At 38.5% G+C, this 24,625-nt stretch overlaps 1 protein-coding gene across 1 annotated transcript in view; it reads left to right on the top strand.

Moving 5' to 3' along the window:
• PLCL1 (phospholipase C like 1 (inactive)) overlaps positions 1 to 24,625 on the top strand; it is a 214,511-nt gene that overhangs the window by 1,349 nt on the left and 188,537 nt on the right. The gene's annotated exons all lie outside the window — the stretch shown is intronic.

Genomic DNA, 24,625 nt, shown 5'->3' with positions numbered 1-24,625 from the left:
ATGAATGAAGTCTCCTGGGCAAACTTAATTTGGCATATGGTCACACGTGATCCTCTTGTAGTGATTTGCACTTGGAAGGCATCTGGAGAACAGTGCAAAACGAGACTTCACTTCTGTAAATGTGTGAAGGCACGGGGCAGAGCTCTAGCTCAAAGCAAGAAGCAAAGACATGCTTAGCTCTTAGAGCTTGGTATATCCGTTCAAAGAAGGAACAGATAAACAAAAATATTTGCTTTTTGCACTTTAAAGCTTTAACATTCGGAGGAGACAGAGGTAAAGTGCAAAAGAGCCTCGAGGATCATTTGAAAGATCCACCTTGAAATTTTAACCCATGAAGTCCAACAAAGCATTGAAGTGTGGTTTTAGCCTTCTAAAGTCATCCACTAATGTGATGGGAATGCTTCCAAGCTGAAGTTGCATAAATGCTTTACTAAATCAGGACCAAAGTTCTGTAAGTGTTCTGGTATGGAAATGGTATTTTCTCTTGGAATTGTGTGAAGGTTTCAAAAATTGAAAATAGACAATCTTGGACTTAAGTAAAAAAACGTATCCCTGTTTTTACAGACTACACCAGTTCTAAGTGGTAGATATATTCTGAAATCCCAAATGGTAGATAAGTTTTAATGACAGGGTAGTGTTTTCATGTTAGGTTGATATTTAGCAATGCTACTGAGAGTCGTAACAATCTGTCTTCCAACTGGGGGAAATTTTTTGAGGTACATCCTGGGATGGTGTTTCTCAGCTGAGATATTTCTGATAGATGACAAAGCCTTAATGTCATATAAGGAACTGGTAAGGCCTCATCTGAAATACTGGATAAAGTCAGTTTCCTGTGCTTGGGAATGGTGCATTTGAACTGGAGCAGGTGCAAAGAAAGATAACTCGGATGGGCTGATAAGGTCAATGGATTGAATACTGTAATAAGGAAAACTTGATTTCTAGGACAGCATTGCCTTTAGAACAAAGGATGCCTATGAATAGATCCAGTCTGGAAACTAGAGTATTATTCCAATCACTGTAAGGGCCTGGAATGGTCTTATGATAGAAATGGAATGAAAAATAACACAATTCATCTTAAATTTAGTTGTTAAACTGCTAAATTAGATAATGTGGTTGTGTCTGATAGCAGGCATTTGAACTTGAGAATCTGCAGGCTGTGCATCTCTAAGGCACACTGCCGGGACCTCGTACAGAGCATTACGTTTATTTTCCCCAGATGAGGTTGTCTCAATGGTGTGAAAAATGTTTTGAGTCAGTTTTCCTTTGGCATTGTACCAGTGAATGGAAATACTTTTAACTTGGGATAGGTATTGAATAATTTATTTGGCTGCATCTTTCAGGGATTTCTGATGTCCTAGGAAATGTTCATTAGGTGTTAAATGCAAATTTTAGATTGAATTCAGATAAAACCCTTGACTTATTTTACCTTTTCTGTTTTTTCAGGACTTCAACCTGCAGAAGTTCTGTTTAAGATTCGTACGTTTTGCAGGGGAATGAATTTGACAATGCTTTATTATATTGATTTTACTCTAAGAAGTCTATATGTTCATATAAATCCATAGTCAGAATAGTATTCCATCACCTTCTTTAAGCTGGTTTTACCAGCGAAAAAGGGGAGGTTTAAGAAAGCAAAGGAAGTTGTACAGTCAGGGCAAGCTCTTACTCTGCAGGAGTTGAACACTCTTGTCCTGTTTCTCTACCCATTATTTAAAGGTGTACTTTAAGCATGAGTGCTCTTGCTGAATTAAGCAAAAAGTTAAAATTCTGTAGATTTACATGATCAAAGTATGCTCTTAACAGCATTTTCTTCCCAGCTATCTTTTAGAACTCTGCAAGTTTCATGGTTAGCATCTGAGAGCGCAATTCCAGTGGAAGCCAGACTTGCTTACGTTGGAGTGTTTTGGCATCCACAGTATAACTGTGAAGTATAAGGGACTTGCTTTAAGAACCTTTCCTGCAGCAAATTACATTTGGCATATACTGCAAGTAAAATATGAACCCTTCTAGATAATCGTCAGTGCATTCATGTGTTCTATATTTGGCTTCAGAAACAAGAGAACTCATTTATATAAAAAGAACAAAATGTAGCTAGAATATTTTTATTCCCATTTTGCTTTGCTAATGTTCACAGCTTTGTAGATTGAGGTAAATTTGAAATACCATTAATGAGGAATAGTCGTAGCTGTTCTTGTGCTTTAGAAATTTTCCCTAACACATGTGCATTTGTTGTTGGTTTTTCGTGGGCTTTTTTTGTTTCCTTGTTTGGATTTTTAATTGCAAGGCAGATGTGAATGGTCTTACTACAGAACTGGAGCAAGAAAGAGTTTTCGCCATGAGGAGCCCAAAGTCAGCAGAGTGTAATCGCTGGGAGACAAAATCAGAGAAGAGGCAAGAGAGCGTGGAACTTGACCCATTTTCAAAGAAGCCTAAAGATGGACCATGCATCGGCTAAATTATTTGCTAAGTGTTTCCATTTTTTTTTCTTGTGAATAATCCAGGGCCAATTGTTTGCAAATAAAATGATAATTGCAACCACTTTTAAATAAGGAGAATGGAAGACAGTGCTCTAAGAACTGGATTTCTTCTTTCTTTATGTGTAATGCTTTGCTAGCCTTCCTGTGTGGGGCTCTAAACAGAGTCGACTGATGTTGTTTTCCTTCTGGCATGTTCCTTCTGACATTGCCACGTACAAGCATTTTAATAAATGGGTAGGAAGGCTGTGTAATTTGTTATGTAATGCCTGCTGAAATATATTGTAACTCTTTTACCAAAATATTTCCCTGTTGGTTCTTATCAGGCTTCTCTGTCTGCTTTGTTTGCATGCAGTACAAACTTTTGGGACCATGTGGCTTTTTTTCTTCCTCAATCTTTGTGTCAAGATACTGTAGCAGATAACGCAGCTCTGAGTTGTGTTAGTAACAGCCGACTGTGCCCATAAAGTGAACTTGAAGTAGGAACTGCAGACTTTAAGACACAGTAGAGCTCTGAGACCTTTCACTGAAATTCTTGCAACGGCTATTTGCTTCTGTTTCATGCACAGACTTTTTTCTTTAAAAGCCAGTTGTGTTGTCCTTGCCTGTCTCATATATATATACACACACACACGCTAGTCTAAGAACTGCAAGGATTAGGGTTTTGCAATTGAATTCATCAGTGGAAGTGTGTCAAGATAACCAGCTGTCTTGTTTCAAGAAGTTTTATTTACCCTAGTGACTTTTTTAGCTTAAAACCCCCCAAACCTACAATAAAAAAGAATGAGGTTTAGTTTCTTTCAGCTTGTGTTCTGAAGTGTGGTGACAGAATTTAAGTGTTTTAAATACATCTGTCTATGAAACATGACTATTTAAGACTTTTTCTTTTTTTTTTTTCAGAAGACAGTAGTTTTTCAGGACTCTCATGATTCTCCAGTAACTCTTACTCAGCTTTTTGCTGTGTTAGCTTACATTTAGATACTTGCTGCTTGATAATCTAAAACTACGATTAAGTAAGATTCATTAAAGCTGATTAAGTAGTTGATATCCCAATGGTGATTTTACCACAATTTCATTCTTTGGCATATTCATAAGTACCCTAGAAAAAGAGGAAAATATTTAGGTAGAGAATACATTAAAGAATACCGTACAGCCTAAAAAGGCCTGGAGAGGCCAAGAATGACATGCCTAGCCATTGAAAGACTGCCACAAATGAGAAATTCATTACATTGGTCTGGAAAAAGGTAAGTGGTCGGTGATATTTTAATGTATGTAAATTCTCAAACATTGTGGGGAGTCACAGAATGTGAAGTAGGGGAAACCCACTGGTAGTTATATAGCAGCAGGTTTAAAATAAATGAGTTTTCTGACGCAGCATGTGATTAAATCATGCACTTAACAGCCACAGAAAGCTGTGGCAGTCAGAAATGTAAACTGATTCAAGCAGGTTCAAAATGACAAATTGATGGAGGAGAGCTTTGCAATGCACCAAAAGCATCTGGCTTAGAAAGTCCCTAAACTATAAGCTGTTGAACACTGGGAAGCTACAGCAGAGGATCGATCGCTTTGTACTTTCCTGCTTCTTATGAGTCTCCCCATGCATGAACTCCTGTAGCTGGGGTACCAGCCTAGATTGACTTTTATCTAATCTGGTATCTATTTTTTAAGAAAAACTTAAATACACTGATAAGAGACACAGAAGACACTTTCCTGTTATTGCTAGTGTAAAACTTTCTTAGAAATCTTGTTAATCTTGTTAATTAGTTATTTAGAATTAATTTTTATTCTTGCCAGCTTTACAGAAGAGAAGCATTTTGGATATTTTTTTTTTTTTATTGCTGCGGCATAGATGTTTGTAGTCTTTATAATATTTTCATAACACTGCACCTGTATTCCATACACCACTGTTTTTTCATAAGCATCTACTTAAGACAGGTTTGAACAGAATGTGTACTGGTTGTAGACCTGCTTTTGTCCAGTGAATTATATCCAGTAGTTAGTATCACTGAAGATGGACAGTTTTTCTATGGAGCTGTTGCATTTATCACACAGATAACTTCTCATGGAGGGAAGTAGGCGTTTAAGACTGGGGTTTAATCCCCACCTCTTCCCTGAAAACAAAGCAGCATTGATAGGTCCAGTATGGCTGTGCCTAAGATAACATTGTTATGAGAAGGATTTTCTTGTGGAATTTTTTGTGTAAAGCTATTAATAATAATTATCTGTAGCAATGCAGACCACAATCCACTGAAGTGGATTTTAAGTGTATAAAACGGGATTCAGGTGCAGGATTTAGGCATAAGAAGCTGTCCTGAAGGCTCAACTAGCTTCTTATGCCTTTCAGAGATCTAAGTTTTCCAGAAGAGTTTCTTACAGAGATTTTTCTCTTGTGCAGGCCCAGAGCCACTTACACTTGCTACTAAGCATTTTAATATATACCTTGTACCCAAGTCAATCCATGAATAATAGGTGAAGGTTTCTTTCCATGAAATTTCTTGAATTTTTCATGTTTAATCTATACTTTCTGATGGTTGGATTCGGTACAAAATAAAATAATTCTGATTTCCAGCCATCTCTGCACACAGGCAAAAAAGTTAAGTTAACTTCTTCTCAGGGAGAACTTGGGGCCTGACTAAAAGTGTCTTAAAAATCAATGGGAGCTTTTACGCTGACTTGTGTAAACTTTAGTTAGTACTTTCAAAAAAACAAGGAACCAACCAAACAACCCCTCCCTCCCCCAAAACCCCAACAACCTACATCCAGGGCAAACTACTTCTATTAACATACAGATTTGCTGTCAACTTTATTCTAACTGCTGACTCTGGAGTAGTTTTCTTGCCAGACTGTTCCATATAGCACCTAATGTAACACATGACTAGTGATCTCACATGTGGGTAGAGGTGGATAATAGCATTGTGTTTGTGGTATCTTTCTATACAGAATCATAATAGTTGAGATTATTTGAATGTCTTTCACTGAAATTACCTGAAGGTGACCTTTTTCAAACTGGTGGGACAATATCCGTTCTCTAGGATACCAGCAAGTCCAGCAATCTGCGAACACAAGCTCTGGCAGGTCTTTTCAGGAAGTCATTTAATAGGTTTTCTAGGTAAGAGGTAGGAGCTGTTATGGTCAGGAATATGAGATAAAGTTGGTCATGCTGGTTGATTTGTTTTTAAAGCATGTTATGTGCACAAAGACTACTGCACAAAAGAACATAACGATTAAAAATAATATTCTGTTGCAGTAATGGTGCTGGTGGGTAGAGCAGTGGTGGAGAAATGCTTTCTGCTGTTTTCCAAATATGTTAAGCGGCTCTTAATAAAACTAAGTTTTCATATCTGTGCAGAGATGCAAATCCTGTTTCTTATGATAATATTTTATTCATTTTGTAGTTCCACTGAGAGCAACTCCATCTGTAACAGAAATGTTTTATTTGAGTTAATGGTATATTTTTTTTCTTTCCTTCCCCACGGTAGATGTGAAAATGCAGGCAGTTACTGTAGAGCCAAAAATGCATCCTCTGTGGTGAAACATTTAGCTGATTGTGCTTGTAAATGTAATCAACACTTTTTTTTTTTTCTTTCCAGGATGCAGCTGGTAGGTGTAATTTTTGGTATTATCTTGGTGCTTTTTCTAAGAAATGGGGAATGATGATTAATATAACTCTTTATTACACATGTATTCTAGCTTATTTTTTTCTTTTAGCCAATATGACCTGACATGCATGACAGTTTAGAAACTACTCAGACTTGATTTAAAAAGTTAAGTTCTGCAAAAGGCTAAATTCCTTTACCAAATACTAAGTTCTGAAGACTGATACCTTTGTATGTATTGGTGTAGAAGTGTATTTATAGTCAAAGCCTTGATTTTAAATCTTTCTGTATCATAGTCATTTTTGGTTTTGAAGCCTACTTATGTGGAATACTGTCTTCTGGGGCAATCTTTTTATGTCAGAAATTTGCAGTTTTAGTGATTATTGAGTCCCTTCCTGAAATGTGTTTAAATTACTGAGATTATTATAATCACTTCATTTAGTCGTGGTTCATTGTTAACACAAGTATTTATTAAGTTGAAGGTCTCTGACCATTAAGACTGCTGTGTACAGGCCCTAATTTAAATAATTAACTGGAGTCAAACTGAGATAAAAATATTCCTGTTCCAGAGCTACTTATATCAACAAAATTAGTCTTGGGCTTATTTTGGCCAGCATGTGTCAGGTTATGTTATTGTGACATGCCTATTTAAAGGTGCATCAAAGTCTAAAAGGTAACTGACACCAAAGAATTACTACTTTGCTACTGTACTGAGAGGCTTTTAAAAAATATTCTAGGTTTAAATGTATAACATGAAGGTTTGATTCTCCCCCTGAGTTGCATGCTCAGGGGAGTAATAACACTCACACCATGTCTTGGATAACCCAGCAAAAACAGCTACAGAAAATTCATTATAATCATACTGATCATCCCCCAGAGGTTCTTCATCCTGCTAGTTCTCATCCCTCCTGGCTGACCTGTGTTATGCTGCTTTGGTACTTCTCTGAGGGGCAAAAGGAGCATGTCTCTGCTGCTTGGTACCTTGTTCAGAGATTTGTACAAAATGGGTGTTAGTTTGAGTACTGCAAAGTTTTGTGTATTGATTTGCACGGGTGTAAATGACTACAGAGGAAGCAGGGTCGTGGATAATTAGGGCTCCAAAATCATCATTCTTCACTGGAAGTTTTTCTGTAACTTGGGTGCAACTTCTGAATGGGCAATAAGAACCTCTGTTTGATATCTATTCAGTATGAAGCTGGCTACTTAATTACATACTTTTCAAATAAGTCTAGACTCAGATAATGTATTAGTGCTCATGGTTTATTATTTTATGGACCCGAAGTCTGTCAAGCTATGCTGAGCAGTGATCCTCCCAGTGTAATTTGGCCCTAATTACCTGTATTGCATTATAGGTAGGCACAGTATGTTTTTGATTCATTAAACAGTTTTGATGGATTGCTAATCTGTTTTGATTGTAAGCTATAAAAAGTTTTTATCTTATTTAGCTCTTTCAGGTAGTTTGGGGGAAAAAACAACAAAAAAGGAGTTGCTTAAATAAAATGCAGGGTGCATTTGTGGTTTCAGAGACCTGCTGCTTACGCAAACATGGCTGTATCCAGCTTGCTCTTATGTGTGGTGGTGCACCTTTCTCTGTGTTTTGTGTTGATATATCTCCTAGAAAGTGTATCTGCTTTAAAAGAACAACCAAACCAAAACCAAAAGAACAACCAACCAAACAAAAACTTCTGCCTGGAGTATTGATAAAAGACCCATGAATTTAAGAAATTCTGTAACATTGGATCCTACTGCAAAGTCACTACACTTTGAGGAGTATTTGCACTGCAGTGACTGCATGAGAACATTAGTTACACCGTGTTTGCAAGAAAAAGGTAGGAAGTAAAACTCCTTGATCAGGAATCAGGTGCTAGTGCTTAAGTAACCTGGAAAGCCATGGGGCAGAGCAGGGTGAGACCATGTCCAGAAGCTCATGTGAAATTCGAGAATTGGATTATATGTAATCCAAATGCTGCTGGGAGGGGAGGCTGTCATGGGGAGCAGGCAAGGCTGATGTAGAACTGGGGAGCCTGGCTGGGAGCACGGGCAGTGGAATTGGGAGCCAGCCAAGAGTGCGCAAGCAGGTTAGGGACAAAATGAAGGGCATTGACCAGGACTCAAGCAAGGAAAGGTGTGCAGGGCAGAAAAATAAGTTTGTAGCCTGAGCTGAATTGCTCTGGTATAGTGGTCTCTTGGGCATGTACAGAGCTAAGGGTGTGTAGGTATTTAAGGAGAGTGGTGGCTGAATGATATAAAGTTCTGGGGTAGAGTCCCCCCCGCCTGCAGGAGGATGCAAGGTAGCTGCTAGGAGGGGAGAGTGTCTTTTTCTTGCTACAAGCACTTATGGCAGTTCTGGTGGAGGGAACAAGAGGAGTATGAGCAAGGGCTAACTTGGTCCTGCTCTTACCAGCTCAGTGGTTGAATCTAATTCCTTGTATCTCTCTTCCCGGGTGAAGCTTGCCACCCATTCTGGGCCAACTCCGAAGCCATTTGAGCATCTTCTATTAAACTTACCACACCCCTGTAGCATTCAGGCAAGTTTTACCATTTTAAGTTAATATCACAGTGGTGTTTTAATTTTGGTTTTGCTGTCAGGATAATTTTTTGAGAGAAGAGGTATTCTTGGTGGATTCTGTCAGTTTTAGCCTACTGTTGGTGTTTGCACAGAAGAATAGAAAACATCATGTTTTGCTTAACATTAGATTTTCTCTTAAGACACTTGCAAAATACAGTATAGGCAACTCCCATTGTAAATGTGGATGCGTTTGGGGCTCTTGCATTAAATTTTTTATAAGCTGTACTTTTGTTTGGAAGAGCCACGCAATTTGGGTTTTTTTTTGTTGTTCTTTTAATTTAATTCTATAACAATTTTCATAAATACCTGGTTAGAAGTTGCATTTCACTGATCTAAAGTGACTGCTGATCTCTTCAAGCTAGAGCTATCAGGAGAGCGAGCTATGAATGAATTACTGTAAGATCTCTTCCTTTTCCAAATGAGATTATGTAGGAGCTTATTAATTTAATAAATGTAACAGTTTCATGAAATTATTATACTCCATTGGAGTATGACACAGCTCCAGGCTACCTCATATAAATACCGTAACACAAAAATTCTGTGAGCACTGGCTAAAAAATAGATATTGAAATTAATTCGGTATATGAAAAAAGACTTTCTGCAAACATTTTGTGTTCTCTGGTAGATGGAGCACAGTCCTGAAGACTGCTTGGAAGCTGCACAGCCTTCGGTGGGAACACATTGTGTGAGGTCTGCTGGGGCCGGCCTTGCTCTGTGGGTAACACCTGAGTCTTGGCACTGGGGTAAACACAGATTTGTTCTGGGAAATATGTATGGATGTATCCTGAAGGAAGTCTCATCTTCTAGTGTTCCATAAAATTGGTTGTACTTGTGTATAATTTGGAAATGCAAGTCATAGTATACATAACTTGTGACTTTCGTTCTCAGAGTGTTACGATTCACAGTAGCAGTTGCTCCCTAAAGCAATGCAGATTTTGAGTACAAACATAGTTTCTGCAGTCTCTGGAATCAGTGGCAATTTTCCCATTGCTATCAGTGGAGGAAGGATGGGGTTGAACGCAAATACCCAGTCACTAAACCCTGTTATTTTACTTTGAAATTTTCTTTCTCAGGCTCTTAAAACACTGTTAATTTTGTTATGCCAATCCTACTTTGAGCTAGGTGAGGTTTGTTTGGCAAAACTGTATTACTTTAAACCTGAAAAACATTACTGCTGAAGAATGAAATTTAGAGGATTGTTTCCAGATAATAGTTGCTCTTATTAGAAACACAAAAAGGGGTAAGTTGCTATTAAAGCTGGGAAAAATGATAGAGGTGACTTAATAAACTAATGTACTTGCTGTGAGTTATTTGCTTGGCATTGCTGCTGCGGGGTCTGTGCATTGAATGCACATTAACAATTCCGTTCATATTTAATACTTTTTTTGCTACATCTTCATTGATGAGAGGGAGGCACCTTCATACATAGCAGTGTGATACAGGAGTCTGATGGACAGGAATAGTGCTTACAAGTAACTAATATCAATGGACTGATCCAAATCTCACTGAGATCAAATCAGAGCCTCTTCTCAGACTTCAGAACATTCTGCTGGTGCTGTTGGTCACCACGGAGGAGTGTTCCCTGCAGCAATACCTCCCGACTTTGAAGACTTGTTTGTTTGTTTGTTTGTTTGTTTTTTAAAAACCATTATAATTACTTATGTTGTGTTCTTGTCCTGATGTTGTGGTTTAACCCCAGTCGCAACAAAGCACCACACAGCCATTCACTCACTCCCCCTGTGGTGGGATGGGGGAGAGAATCAAAAGAGTAAAAGTGAGAAAACTCATGGGTTGAGATAAACAGAGTTTAATAAGTAAAGCAAAAGCTGTGCACACAAGCAAAGCAAAACAAGGAATTCATTTGCTGCTTCCCATTGACAGGCAGGTGTTCAGCCATCTCCAGGAAAGCAGGGCTCCATCATGCATAACGGTTACTTGGGAAGACAAGCAGCATCACTCCAAACGTCCTCCCCTTCCTCCTTCTTCCCCCAGCTTTATATGCTGAGCACAATGTCATATGGTCTGGAATATCCCTCGGGTTACTAGGGGTCAGCTTCTTGTGCACCCCCAGCCTGCTCACTGGTGGGGTAAGAAGCAGAAAAGGCCTTAAATCACAGAAGTCTGTGTAAGCACTGCTTAGCAATAATGAAAACATCTCCATATTATCAACACTGTTTTCAGCACAAATCCAAACCAGCCCCATACCAGCTACTATAAAGAAAAATTAACTCTATCCCTGCGAAAACCAGCATGCCTGAGCATAGATTACATAGACCAGTCCAAGGACTGTGGTGCCTTTCTGCAGAAGAACCTGGGTTGCAGCAGTAGAGGGGGAGGATAAGTAAATTTTTTGGCTTGGGAGAGTGAAATGTGCCTGTGTTAAGCAGCGTGCTTTGCCTAGGCTCAGGAGCCTTGCTGGGAGGGAGTGGGTGTGGGGAGCAGGTGAAACTTAAGTGATAGGAAAAAGGGTTAATTTAATGAAATGGGGTTAATATCCCCATTTTCTTTGATCAGTGTAAAGGATGTAAGTGTCTTTCACTGTAACAATGTCCCATGTGCTGCGAAACGCTGACATACAAGCATTTGTGATGAAATCCTGTGACAGTTGCAGAGTCATTAAGATGACTGTCCCTTTGCTTGAAGAGCTCACCTTACTGAAGGGTAATGCCCAGACTCACGTTTAGATGTGAGCTGATGCTGGATGGATGATTCCATTTACCAAGAAGAGATGAGACTGAAAGAGGAACAAAGAGCACGTTAAGTGGGGTGACTGCAGCGCAGTGCAGAGAAGTGAGGTGCTGGGAAGCTGCACCTTGTTGGTGCCCACTGGGGGCAGTGCCTATGATTTCTGGGGAAAAGAGCAATTTTGTTGCCTTTCAAAGAATCAGGACTTATATCCTGTGAAGGAAAAACCCCGAAGCTTACGAGTGCACTCAGACCCTATAGCAGTACCTTGCCTTCCAAATAGGGGAGGACCATACATTTTTTCCTAGCTTTCTTAAGAAAATTGGCATATAGCTGATGTTTGGCTTCCACATACCACTTCTCTGCAAAGAGGGAATTGCATATTTCCTTCAGACCAGCTTTTAGCTTCTCCAAGGATACTCAGCTCGAATAAACTGAGCTATATCCTACTGCAAGTGCATTTGGCATCATTTTTAGAAATCTGAGGATTTGAAAGGAACAGTGTGGGCAGTGTTCCATTCACTGGGTGAGGAGAGGAAAGATCCGCTTCCTAACATAAAAAGGATGCAGCATTTTCCATCTTGTGTGAACAGTTTTGAGGCAAAAGATGTGACCCTGCTGAGATGAACCATTTATGTGGTGTAGAAGTGGCATAATCCAGAACTTTTTCTATTTAATTTGAAATGCCATTTACTTTGTTTACCTAGCTGTACACCTACTCAGGGATCACAGACTGTCTCTAACTTGTGTTGTGGCATATTGCAGCCAGGAGCACATATTGCACAGTTCTCCAAATGTCATTCAAGGAAAACACTGAAGTGTTTACATGTGTGGATATCTGTATGTTCTAAAGAACATAGTTGTACTTGCTCAGTTTATTATCTTCCTATCCAACTACCTAGGTATGTATTGTGTATACTTTGCATGCTAATAGAAATTCACAGAACATATTTGATTGAGGTTTTTAGGCTAAATTTTGCATTATCACACAATTTTAAACTTGATAATAATTGCAAAATTCAACTTTTCAAAAGGAAAAAAAGACTTTTAATTCAGCATTGCAGGAGAGATATACATATAAAAAGGCAAAGTATGGATTATGCTGCCAAATAACTTGCCTATATCGCAAGTACGTTTTTTCTTTAGTTATTTCCTACTCTTTTTGGCCTACTGTAAATACAAGTTACAATGGTTTCTGCAAAAGGATTTTTTAATAAGAAATTATGTATAGCCAAGTCTTGATTTTAAACTGTCATCAGGAGTTAGCTAAAATTAAAGCTGGTAGTTGGTTGGCTATATAGCAATTTGCATTAATTCTTAATTAAAAGAAGTTTCCATGTGGACAAAGGCCAAGGGCCGTTTTCTTGGAATATGGAAATGAAAAAAGTGTCAGAACGACCAGAGAATTCAAAAGAGCAAACGTCACATCCATAGTGCGGTGGGTTTGCTGGAGAGCTGGAGTGCTTGCCTGCAGCCTGAGCTGGTGGTTTCTGCAAAAAGCTGCTGTTTGTGTTGCCCTCTGAGGAAGAAGAGAGGTGCAGACTGTCTGGTGCTGCTGTGGCAAACTGCAATATAGAGCACTCCCTCATGCCAACACAATTGCTTGCGCAGATGTGTTGCAGACTTGAGACTTCGTTTATTCTTATTTAGGCCTGTTGCATTGAAGTAGGATTTGATCCATACTGTATTCAGGTAGAAAAGGCTATTCAGGAGCCTTTGGCAAAACTCTTGGTATCAGAAGTGAACATTAGCTTCATGAGTGCTGAATATTGGCAGCTGTAAATGAATGACCTTTTTCAGGATAGAACTGATGAATGCCCCTGTGGAAAAATACGAGCTACTTGCAGTTTGAACAGTGGAAGTTGTTCTTTAATCTTCCTGATGTATATATAAAGTGCCAACTATGCTGTTGAATTAATAAAACAGTACATGCATCTGGTTGTGGGGTTTTTGTTTTGTGGTTTGATTTTGTTTTTTAATTAGTGGTTGGTTGTCATGCCTAGCTGTATTTTTAGTGGCTGTTCATAGTGCATTTTTTATTCAGGAGCTTTATACATTTCCAGTTATGGGTTGATAGCTGAATCCATGGGCAGTGTTTGGGTATAACATTGCATTACCCCTTTCGGTTTATTATGGTCCAGTAAAGTAATTAATGGATGAATGGTGGAGCACTGGAACAGGCTCCCAGGGAGGCAGTCACGGTGCCAAGCCTGACAATATTCAAGCAGTACTTGGTCAACGCCCTCAGAGACATGGTGTGAATTTGGTGTTGTCCCATGCAGGGACAGGAGTTGGACTCGACGATCTCTAGAGGTCCCTTCCAACCCTTACCACTCTGTGACTCTGTGACTGTGACTCTGTGAATGCAAATATGGATGTAAATGATAAGAAAGAGAATAATACTGTAGAAAAGTTGTAAACACACTGCGTGTCTGTATAACTTGATATCACCAGTTACTTCTCAGCTAGGGGTCTTGGCTACTCATTAATGTATACACCAGATTTTGCTCTGTTGCAAACTTAAAGATTTCCTCCCTCTTTGATGTTTTTGAAAATATCGTGGGTTTTGTTTGCCTTTTTTTTTTTTTTTTTTTAGTGTTTTGCCACTGCATATGTAATGCATGGTTTTGTTGCTGTATAAAAGATTTCACTATGTCAAGAAAGTATTTGGGGTACCTGTCACACTCAGCTGTATTGGTAGTGGAAGTTCCACGCAGTTATAATTTTAAATCCCTTTTCTAAAAGGCTGAAGAGCTAACTTCACTAACATTTAAGACTTCAGACATCAGGGAGGTATTAGGCATCCTTCTGGAAGGACCTGAGGTGGCTGGACACATTACAAAGCTGTTAAATGACCTTCTAATGATTTCAGATGAGCCACTAACAATGAAAGAATGCCAAGCTTTTCTTTTGTTCTGTGATGATTTGGTGATCAACAGCAGTAAAATAATCCAGGCAATGCACTGGGGAGGATTGCTGCTCTTCTCAAGTGGTTGTTTAACTTTTAAGATAAGCTTCATGGTGTTTCCAGTGATAATAATGATTAATGCTTCCTTTGCTGTTGACTGCTCCAGGTTTTTTTTTCTTTGCAGTTTGTATACTACATGAGAAGTTTACCACTGTCTCTCCCAGCAGGTCACTTACAGCCATACCTAGCTGCTTAATTAATTTTCTCGTTATGATGATGGATTCGTATTTGGTTTTACAGATCTGTCTGAGTGCCTTTTTCCCTGAGGACACCGCTGTACTTTGTTCTGGGAGGTGTGAAAAGCAAGAACAAAAGTTTAAATGCCAAATAACTGCATGTAGAAGCGTTCAAAGAGTTGGAGGAGAACAGCCTAGGAAATAATTCCCTTCTCCAGCTCACTTTAAAGTATGTTGTGCATTGTGCAATAGTATGCTGTAGGGGAAGGACTATTTGGTCAGAAGAGAAATCAGAGCTTGTAGAGAGTTAACTGCGGGGACCTTTCCCACGTAATCTGATATAAATATTCTGCTGGAGAAGATGCTGCTTGTATCAATTACTGTAGCATATGCTTGGAGCCAAAGCGCAGAGTGATACAGTATGGTATCAGAGTATCTATTATCGTTAAAACACAGGGAGACAGAGGATTGTATTGGAGTATCTATTAATATAGACTACAAAGGTTGTGATGGACCTACCAAACCCTCAGGGAAGGGGGAAAAGCATCATGGATCCAGTTCAAGTTTTTGAATAGCATTTCTTCTGTACATTTTTTCTGTAAGCAAGGGTAATCTGTGTGTGAAAGCTTCATTCCGTTTAGCCATACTTTGTCCACTCTCTGAAGCCAATGTCTGGTGTTGGGAACAGAGGAAGTTGGCATCACTGAATGTGTCTGCCACCTCAGGGGAATAGGCTGGATGCATAGGGCAGGGGAGCAGTGGAGAAAGCTTGCAGAGTGACTTAATGAGGCCTTCACTAAGTATTTCTAACCTTTGCCAGAGTCTGCCAGCCATTTTTAAATAGCTGCTTTAATTCATTTTATGGCCAAATACTTCCGCTCTTTCCTATTTTTTTCAGTCTCATCTTGCCACTTAAAAATAGAACATTTTATTTTATTGCAAAGCAAATGGTCATCAGTTAATGGTGAAGATCGTTAATTACATTGTCAAGTTAGAAAGCATACAACCTTCCATCCACGTAGTAATGTATTTTGCCCTCTATGTTGGAATTAAATCTATGCTTCTTTGAAGCTATTGGTAATGTGCTCACTGTTTACCAAATGGCTGGTCAAGCCATGGTGGCGTTGATCAACCTGTGAATTTTTGACACAGACATACAGATTTTTAAGTTGTTTTTTTTTTTTTCCCCCACTCACTCTCCACCACCAATAATCACCTTGTTACTGTCAATTCAGAATCTGCACTTTGATTTTGATCTGTGGCCTTGCCTACACTGGGAGATTCTTGGGAAGTGAAGACAAATTGACTAAAGATGTAAAAACAACACATAAAAGTCCAGATTAAATGTGATGACTGTCAGAAAAAAAATGGTGCTTTTAGTTTACTGTTATTGTGATTCCCTGCTAGTGCAGGTTCAACTCTCAGTAACATATGTTTTGACTTCATGCATTTAGCTGCTAAGTCTTATTTCTGTGCTGTCCCTGAGCAGTTCAAAGGTAAGTATCGAACCAGTTCTTTCGGTGCTTCCGGGGTTCTGCCTGAGATCACCTTGCACCACTGTTATAGTATCAGGGCTTGCAGACACTGGTGGGAGCGATTCACTGTGGCGCTAACACTGGACTAGTAAGAGCGAAAATATCGTGTTGTCAACAGACATGTTGAATATTAGTGTGTTTTGTTTTTTTTTTAAATCATGCTTATTAAAACTTGTGTTACATTTGACACAAGTACAGAGCTGTGATTACTCTTTCTGTAGTAGGCTGTACCACTGTTCCAAGACTCCAGAATCTGGAATGATAGTTTCTGCATGAAAACTTAGCTTTGGATCGTGTAGGAGTTACTGTGTTTATTTCTTTTGCCCCCATAGTAATGTTTAAAGCTGTATTATTTTTGTTGCCATAATAACGTAGTGGTAAGTCTTTAGTTCAACTGTGCAACAATAATTTCTGAGATGAAACCCCCATGCTTTGTCTTTTTGGGAAGGTATACAAGGTGTTGGACAAAGAAGATAAAATGCTTTCTGTGCATTTAACTTTAAGATTGATGGTAAGAGAAAGACAGGCAGGCATACTCTGATTTTAACATTTACAAGGACACTATGCAGCACAATAAAAGTTCAGGGTTTTTTTAATAAGCTGCTTCCCAAAAAGCACTATGGTTACAACACTGATTAAAAACAGAAGGTTGGAGAAAGAAATGAGAAGGCACAGAAAAGACAGCAAAGAGATTCTTTTATAGAATGAGAAGGGAGTCTTTGCTGTGAAGGAGCATCACTCTCCAGAAGGATGAGGCTTTTAAACCACTGTATTAGAACAGAAATGAAATTATTTTTTTCTTCTCCATCCAGCTTTGAGGATGTCAGAATTTTCTCTCTTGTGTTTGCTAACAAACAGTGAGATTAAAAAGGATGCAATGTCTCTTGTGCTGGGCTGCAGCCCCAGGCTGGACAGCCAGTCTCCCTGCTGGCCACAGCTGTCCAGTCTGCGTGACTGGGGGGGAAAAGCATTGCTCACTTCGGAATAGCTTTTACTGAAATGGATGTTAACACTTCTATCATAAATATGACAAATAGTGCTTGTGCAACAAGTGTTAGTTACTCTTACAGGAACAGTTCTTTTTAAATCTTAGTGTATTTATGTCTTGTTATCTTTCTGCAAATGATTCTTCCTTTTTGCATATAGGATGGAGATTATATATATATATTACTCTCCTGACTAACACAAAAAGCTGAGGAGTCTTGGATGCTGATCCTAGTTAGTGTTCAGTATTCACGTTTTGCTGGACTGTGTCCTGAAGCTATTTAGGTTTCTTATTTTTCCAGACTGATGGAATCAGTTTAGCCCAGAATTTTCCTTTTTCAGTAAAATAATGACACTTTCTCAGCTTCATTGTTCTCTTGTTCTCTACCATATTACTGAAGTCAGTTACTGGAAATACTTTTTTTTTTTTTTTTTTGGGCAAGGCTGAAGTAGTTTCACCTTGGGATTTGGTCATCTATGCTGGAATCTGTATGTTCTCACCGGGTTGGATACCTTCCCTTTGGACTTTCCCTCCTCCTGGAGCTGCTATATACAGTGTGGCAGTGTGACAATTCAGGCAGATCGTAAATAACTTTTGACACAGGCCTTGCTAGAAACTTAATTTCTTGGCTTTTTGGGAATCCTTCACTCAGAGAACCAATCCTCTCCTGTCCCATGGTTTTAATTCTATTTCTCGATTCTTAACTACTCAGTTCGCTGCTTTTAAAGGAAGCCCCCCCCCCCGCCTTCTTTTACTTTTTTTTTTGTAAGGATTATGATGTCAATCTAAAATCCTTCTCTCTGTAAAGAAGAGGGCTTCTGCGGATGTGCTGAAAACCGCCCAAGGATAAGATGGAACTGAGTGGAAAAGACATTTCACAGACAGACTCTTGATTGCCATTCCTGAAATTGAGATCTCCTGCTGCAGTGTAGGGAATCAGAGCTGCCTGTTGTTTCATTCTTTCCTGTTCTGCCCTGTAGAGTTGTATCAAAGATGAATTTAGTTGTCTTCCTATGTTCCTACATGGAATTTGCCAGCACTGTTAATACTCCATTATTTTGGAAAGAAGCCTCCAAATTGTGTTCTATTTTATGGGTCCTATAAATAATAATTTCTGACTATAAAGTAAAATACTAGGCTGAAAATATTTTCAGATTTAAATTATCTGCTTAAGTGGATGAGGTAAATAACTGAAGGACACCGTTAGTATTATGCTAATCAGTTTTATAGAAAACAATGTCAAGATCTGCAGTGGTTGAACAATGTAATGATTTATTTGAATAATGTGTTTGACAAGTGATAAAAAAGTCTCAACCTGCAGTTTTTAGGCGGGGAAATACACTTCCCTAAGAGGTTTACTTTGGATACAAATTGAAAGGGATTTCATAATGATCACTTCTGTAGCCAAGCAAAAATATAATTTCTTAGAGGCTACTGTTACCAAAAGTCAGCAAATTATTATTCCACTTAAAATCTGTGTAGTTCTGTTTTATTTTTCAAATATATTTTGTTTTATACAGTTACAACCACGGGAATGGAAATCCACTATCTTTGAAATAGTTATTCCTGCTGCTTTTGCGAAATACTTCGACATATGTGTTTCTGTAGAAAAGGTGGATTACTTTCTCAAAACTCTTGAGACTTTCAGGGTGCTAAAACCTCCTTCTCCCCCAAGAGAGACCACCAAGAGAAATATGCTTGGTGTTGGGCATGAAACAGCTGTTATTCTGGATATTTCATATTATGTATTGGCTATAAATTTATATATTACCAGAATATACAAATTGTGAATTGATAGTCTGTTTTATTCTTCAAAGATTCTTTCATCTGTGAGTGGGTTGTCACATCTTAATCAGATCTCACTGAAAAATAATCTAATTAAAAGGTGTAATTACAAGGTATATGAAAAGCACTGGGAGGACTCTGAACTAGTGTAGTCCAGGTTTCCATGGGGTTTGAGTGTTGAAGTGACACTTTCATAGCGTGAACTGCTTGATGAAAGAATAGGATATATAGTTATTTCTTTCTCGGTTTTAAGTTGGATTTTTTTTTCAGACCCATTAATGCTGTGGTCCTACGAGGCCATCGTTTTCCTTTCATGTATCAGCAAGACTATTAATGATGGCAAGTTAAATGTACATGTAACTAATTGCAGGATTGTGGTTGAACATCTGTGAGCCAGAATCTGCCTGGGTCTCCTGGAGAGAAGAAGGTTTCAGTACTGTGTTCTCCCTTGTATCACTGCTTCCCCTAGCATATACGGGAGAAGTACTCAGTCTGGTTACTCTGCCTGAAGCCACTGAGACATACAAAAGGGGGAGTGAAGTGTCACACACAATGTATTGCTCTTACTTTATTTTCTCATCTCTGGTCTTGTTTGGAGTAGATCTTGACAGAAGTGTTGACCAGGGCCTGTAGAACCAGGTGATGAAACATTTTTACTGTAACAACCTAATTATCTGTATTAATCACCTTGCTTTGCAGGTTTATTTCAGGTATAGATGGCCTTCCATAGCAAGTCGTCTTCTGTACATACAGAGTAGGCCAGCACACAGAGATGCTTAAGCCTACATGCATTTGTAACATGTTCTTTTTTTTCCCTTCATAAATTATAGTTTATATATATATTTTATATATATAAAAATAAACATTAAAAATAAATATAAAATAAAATATAAAATATAAATATAAATATAAATAAATATATAATAATATATAATATATATTATATATAATTCTACAATAATAATATCTACAATTGAACCTGGTTTAATTTTTTCCTGATGCTCATTCCCCTGGATGTTTTTGCATATAAAAGCTCTCATTTCTTTTTTTAAAAGATGAAGAAATACCGGCTAAAACAACTCCCTCCCCAAAACACCCTCCAAAAGTCTATTCCAGTAATGACATATAACTAGTAAAAATAAAAGTAGATTTCTCAGTTCTTTTTTCCTTTGAAGAAGGAAATGCTGTAGGTATGAGCTTAGAGCATATAAAAAAGTTTTAACTGCTACTTCAGTTTGAGTGACAGAGCCATAACTGTGGCATCATCTTATGAAGATGAGTTATTCATAACTAACTTCTTAATTTTTGCCACCAGCACCTTGTTTAAGGCCAAAAAATTCTGAAGCCCTCTCTGCAATTTCTAGTAGCCAATTGATTTTTTTTTTTTAAAAAAATAAGTGGCCATTAGAACAATTCAGGTAATCAAGGGCACATATTTTCCAGAGGCTTTCATTCTGGGAACTGTGTTTTCTCATTTCTAATTACCATCCTTGGACTGTGTAAAGAAAAGCTGTGCAAGATGCATAATACTCTAAGCGGGATTTTCTTGCCAAGGTCTAGTTGCTAACACTGCTTGTGGCCGTCCTTTTGAACTCGCTGCTGATGCTGACAGAGAAGCAGATGCTGTGGAGTTCATAACTTCTGGCAGAGTCCCAGCGGCTCTGTGCTTGGGTGGGGAGGCTGTCTGGGGAGCTGCGTGCTGGTGCAGTGGGATGGTCAGCCCTGCTGAGCGTGAGGGGACGTGGTGGGGAGTCGAGGGTATTTGAGGAGCAACTTCAGGCTCTCCTGGGTGGGGACTTGCAGTTGTAAGCAAAGAAGGACCTGGAGGCTGAGGATGTTGCTGTGGCGATATGGGGCAAGGCATATAGGGCACTCAGTTGTGTTCATTCCTCGAAGCTTTTGGTCCGTGCAATGACTTAAGTGACTTCCACCTCTAATTTTCAGAGGATGTTTATTGAAAAGTGTCATTTTGTATCTTTCTCACACTAATTTATTTTGCAGTGGCTTGTAATGACCATCCTAATTGCCTTGATTTTCTTCTCGCTACAGAGTTGCTATGTTTGGCCTTGCCACGCAGTTTATGTACTGAAGTGTCCTTTTGCTTGCTGTCCCTCCAGATGCTTTGTTTTATGATAGCTATTTTATGATGATCCAAGCCTTGTAATAGTTGAATCTGTAAATATTTTTATTGCATCTTTGTTAAGCAACATATTACTGCAGAACATTTTATGACAGTCTTCCAATTCCAAATAAAGGAAGCTAGCATGCTTTCCCTTTTTCCCTGGGAGCTACAAAATTCCAGATGTCAAATGTACTTCCTACTGTAAAGCAGTATTGTAAAGCAATACACTGCTCTCCTGACTAGTGTGACCATTAATTTAACAGAGTATGATGGTTTAGAACCAACTCCTTCCCTTGGGTTAGTTTACTGGTGATTCCTTTCCTGTCCAATAGAAACCATTGGGTCAAATTAAGTTTGGATGCAATTCATAGTTCTCTTACACAGTTACAATTTGGGTAAGATGTATTTTAGCTTATTATTTCATATTAAAATATTTTTTAAATCTAATTAACTGAAAACACAAAGAAAATGTTTTATTTCTCAGATTATCCTGTAAATATCAATGAAAACTGATTGCTTCCTTTTCTTTAGCTCTGTTTTTAGAGGGGTTGAAGAGGCCAGCTTTTCTTGTGCTGGGTGGGACCTTTAAATGCTGTCTCAGTGATTCTTCCAAGGCCTAAAGAGGTCTCATAGCTGATGGATGAATTATTATTTCCTCTTCCTATCTTCATTTTGTCAATTTTGTTGTGAAAGTAGGAAGTAGAGATAACTGCAGGCTTGGCTACAAATGAAATCCTTCAGGCTTTTCATGGATGTTGTTTGTATTAAAATACGCTTATTTAGCAAAACCTTGGGTTTGGTGTGTTAATCCAAGAAACATGTTTAAATGATTAGTTGGGCCTTATGAGAGTGCTTTAACAAATGTTTTTGTATTTTAATCAAGATGAATTAGAAATTGGGTTTAAAGGATGAGTTTTTCTGGCATCAGTGAAGGATAACTGCTATTGTGCTAAAGCAATGTCAGGATAACTAGCTGCAGAAGAAACTGTTGGATCCATTCATTGTAATATGCTTCTGATTGACTTTTAGTCTCCTCATCACTCAGTAATAATAATGCTAATGGTTTTAAAAATGTGTGAAACAAAATAGTATAAGGTAGCAAAAACCTCACTGTATTGGCAGACGGACATAGGCCATACTGTAGTAGCAGTGTGTAGCCTTGGAAAGAAAGGGGATATTAAATTGTGTTGCTATTATATAAGTTTCTATAAAAGTCAATTTAAAGGATAAATTTGGACTAAATAAACCTTTTTTTTGGGGAGGCAACTATGTTATAAAAAGAAGGTGATACATTTCTCCCAAATGATACATTTCTGCTGAAAAATGTTGGTACCACATAGATCCAGAATTTGTCACACCTGTGCATCAGGGATACGCACAGAAGAAAACATTGTCATTGAGACACAGAGGTGTTAGTCTGTCAACACAAAAATAGTTCATAAATATTTTTATTTCTACCCAAGCAATTCATGTAATGTAAACAGAAGCTTAGTATGTTCTGGTACGGAGTGGTACAATATGGACTAGAGTACTTTGAGAAATGAGAGGCTTATCTCTTGGATTATTCATTCTAATCATGGCAGTGGACTTTTAAAGCACTGCTTTTGTACGTGTGGGTCTGTTCTTTGCCCTCAGTGTCAACCAGACAACCTCCCACTGAATTTGTGATGAAAACCGCTATGAAAGTAGACTGAGCCAGATCCTGCCTTCCTTTATCCACTGCAAGCTTGTGAATGGGGCTTCATAGATAATAATGCAGGCAGTTTTTAAAATAAGAGTGAGACAGGGCATTGCAACAGTTTGCCCACGTGGACACTTAACGTCATCTTTAGGTTGCTTACATCTCAAGAGTCTTTGGGCAGTTTTACTCATCAATTCTAATGTTGGATTAGAAACATTTGGTAAGCCTGTGGCTCTACTGTCATCATGGTTCCTGTTAAAAGGAGTCTTCTCTGTGCCCTGGTGAATGTTTGAAAAAGCAGGTATGTCAGTATGCAGAGTCGGTATGCTCAATGTTGTCTGAATACAGATCTTATCCTTGTGTGCTGCATCTTCTGTTAATGGGTACAAAGATCCTGTTTTAGATATGTCACCTTTGCAAAATCTTGTGTCACTTATTATTGCTAGCAGCTAGTAAAGTCAGCTCTGATATATGCCATCAGCAGCAAACACTCTATGGATTCAGTAAAGCTGGTTAGTTGCTGACCCATAGGAGTGTTCCCTGAGATCTAAAGCCCTTGTATATACAAACAAGAAGTAAAAGGACCCACCCCCTGCTGTGTGCAGTTCCTTTCAGAAAGGGGAAGTAGCAGAGATGGGATAACTTATTTTCTATTTGTCATAGTGGGGATGATAATTTTATAAAACAAAGGAAAACTTTTATATTGTAAACCCAATATATTATTATGGTTGGACTCAATGATTTTAAAGGTCTTTCCCAACATGAATGATTCTGTGATTCTGTTCCGAACTATCTTAGTGAAACTTATTTTCTCAGTTGGCAATTTTCTCGACTGGTCAAAAAAGGGATCGTATGTAGACAAATACATACAGAAAATTCTGTGTAAAGGGTAAAAATATACAGGCTTTCATGCAACTTCATAATCTTGATCTTGCACATATTTGACCAGAAGCCTGTTTTTCTAGAGGTAAAATGCACATTGTATGCTCCGGTCAAAACTGATTTGATTTGAGTGAGTTAATACTCTGAGGATAAAAACCACAACACTTCTTCTGTGGATTTAGCTCCATATAGCACATATTCAGCAGTGAAGCTGTTCTGTACATGTGATGTGTATTTGAGATATGCAATAAGTAAAGAAAGGGAGTGAGATTGATCTGCCTTACACGAATGTTAAAACCCAGTGTATTTAGATCTAAAAGCAAGCAGCTGCATTTGTTTAGCCCTTTTCTGATATCAACGCAAACAAGTGATTTAACAGAAAATAGAAATGTGGAATGTTGTATGATATAAAAGTGTCTTTGACATCACTTGAGTCAGGACTTTGGAGCCTCTGCATTGTGAGCCCATGTGTAGCAAATGATCTGTTTATGATTCTTCGCACATCCACAGTCAAATGGCTCAGTACGGGACTAAATGAACGAGTGTGAAGAGTACAGACTTGATCAGCACTGCAGAAATTATTATTGGCACTCTGGGTACACGGATTGCATAAGTGCTTTTGGCCCAGCTTCCAAAGTGTACTTGGGCCTCTTGCTCTTCCACTGAACGAAAAGATAAGCAAAAGATGTTCAGTGTCATTTGGGGTAGGACCTCTGTAGGGGTGTGTGTTATCCTTAAACTCTTAATCAGGCTTTGCAACAGGCAAGAGGCATAGGGGACGTAACTTTTTCTTTACAGATAAAAAAAACCTGAATAACTGCTTCAGTCTCAGCTGTTTTCCACTGAGCTTTAGTGGTCTGAAGTGTGGAATAGGCTCAGTAAGGAAATTCAGGCTTATGAAAAGTTACTTTGCTCCTTTCAAAAAAAAAAAGTTTCTTAATCTGTTTCACTGCACACTCTGGAGCCTGCAGACAGCTTTTAAGCTCACAATTTAGTATTGCATATGAAAAATTCAGGGTCAGTCGTGGTAAAGGAGTTTAATTTTTGTGGTTCTGTGGGCCATAACTTGATTTTATGAAGAAGTGGCATAGCTTTTAGGAATAAGCAGCAGGTTAGATTTTGAATTAAAGCAAAATCTATTTGAGGACTGAACTATTTGGCTCATCACCA

This window comes from Phalacrocorax carbo, chromosome 5 (genome assembly GCF_963921805.1).
Source record: "Phalacrocorax carbo chromosome 5, bPhaCar2.1, whole genome shotgun sequence".
NCBI classification, from domain to species: domain Eukaryota; kingdom Metazoa; phylum Chordata; class Aves; order Suliformes; family Phalacrocoracidae; genus Phalacrocorax; species Phalacrocorax carbo.
The sequence above is the reverse complement of the archived record's forward strand: the minus strand, read 5'-3'. Positions and strand labels throughout refer to the sequence as shown.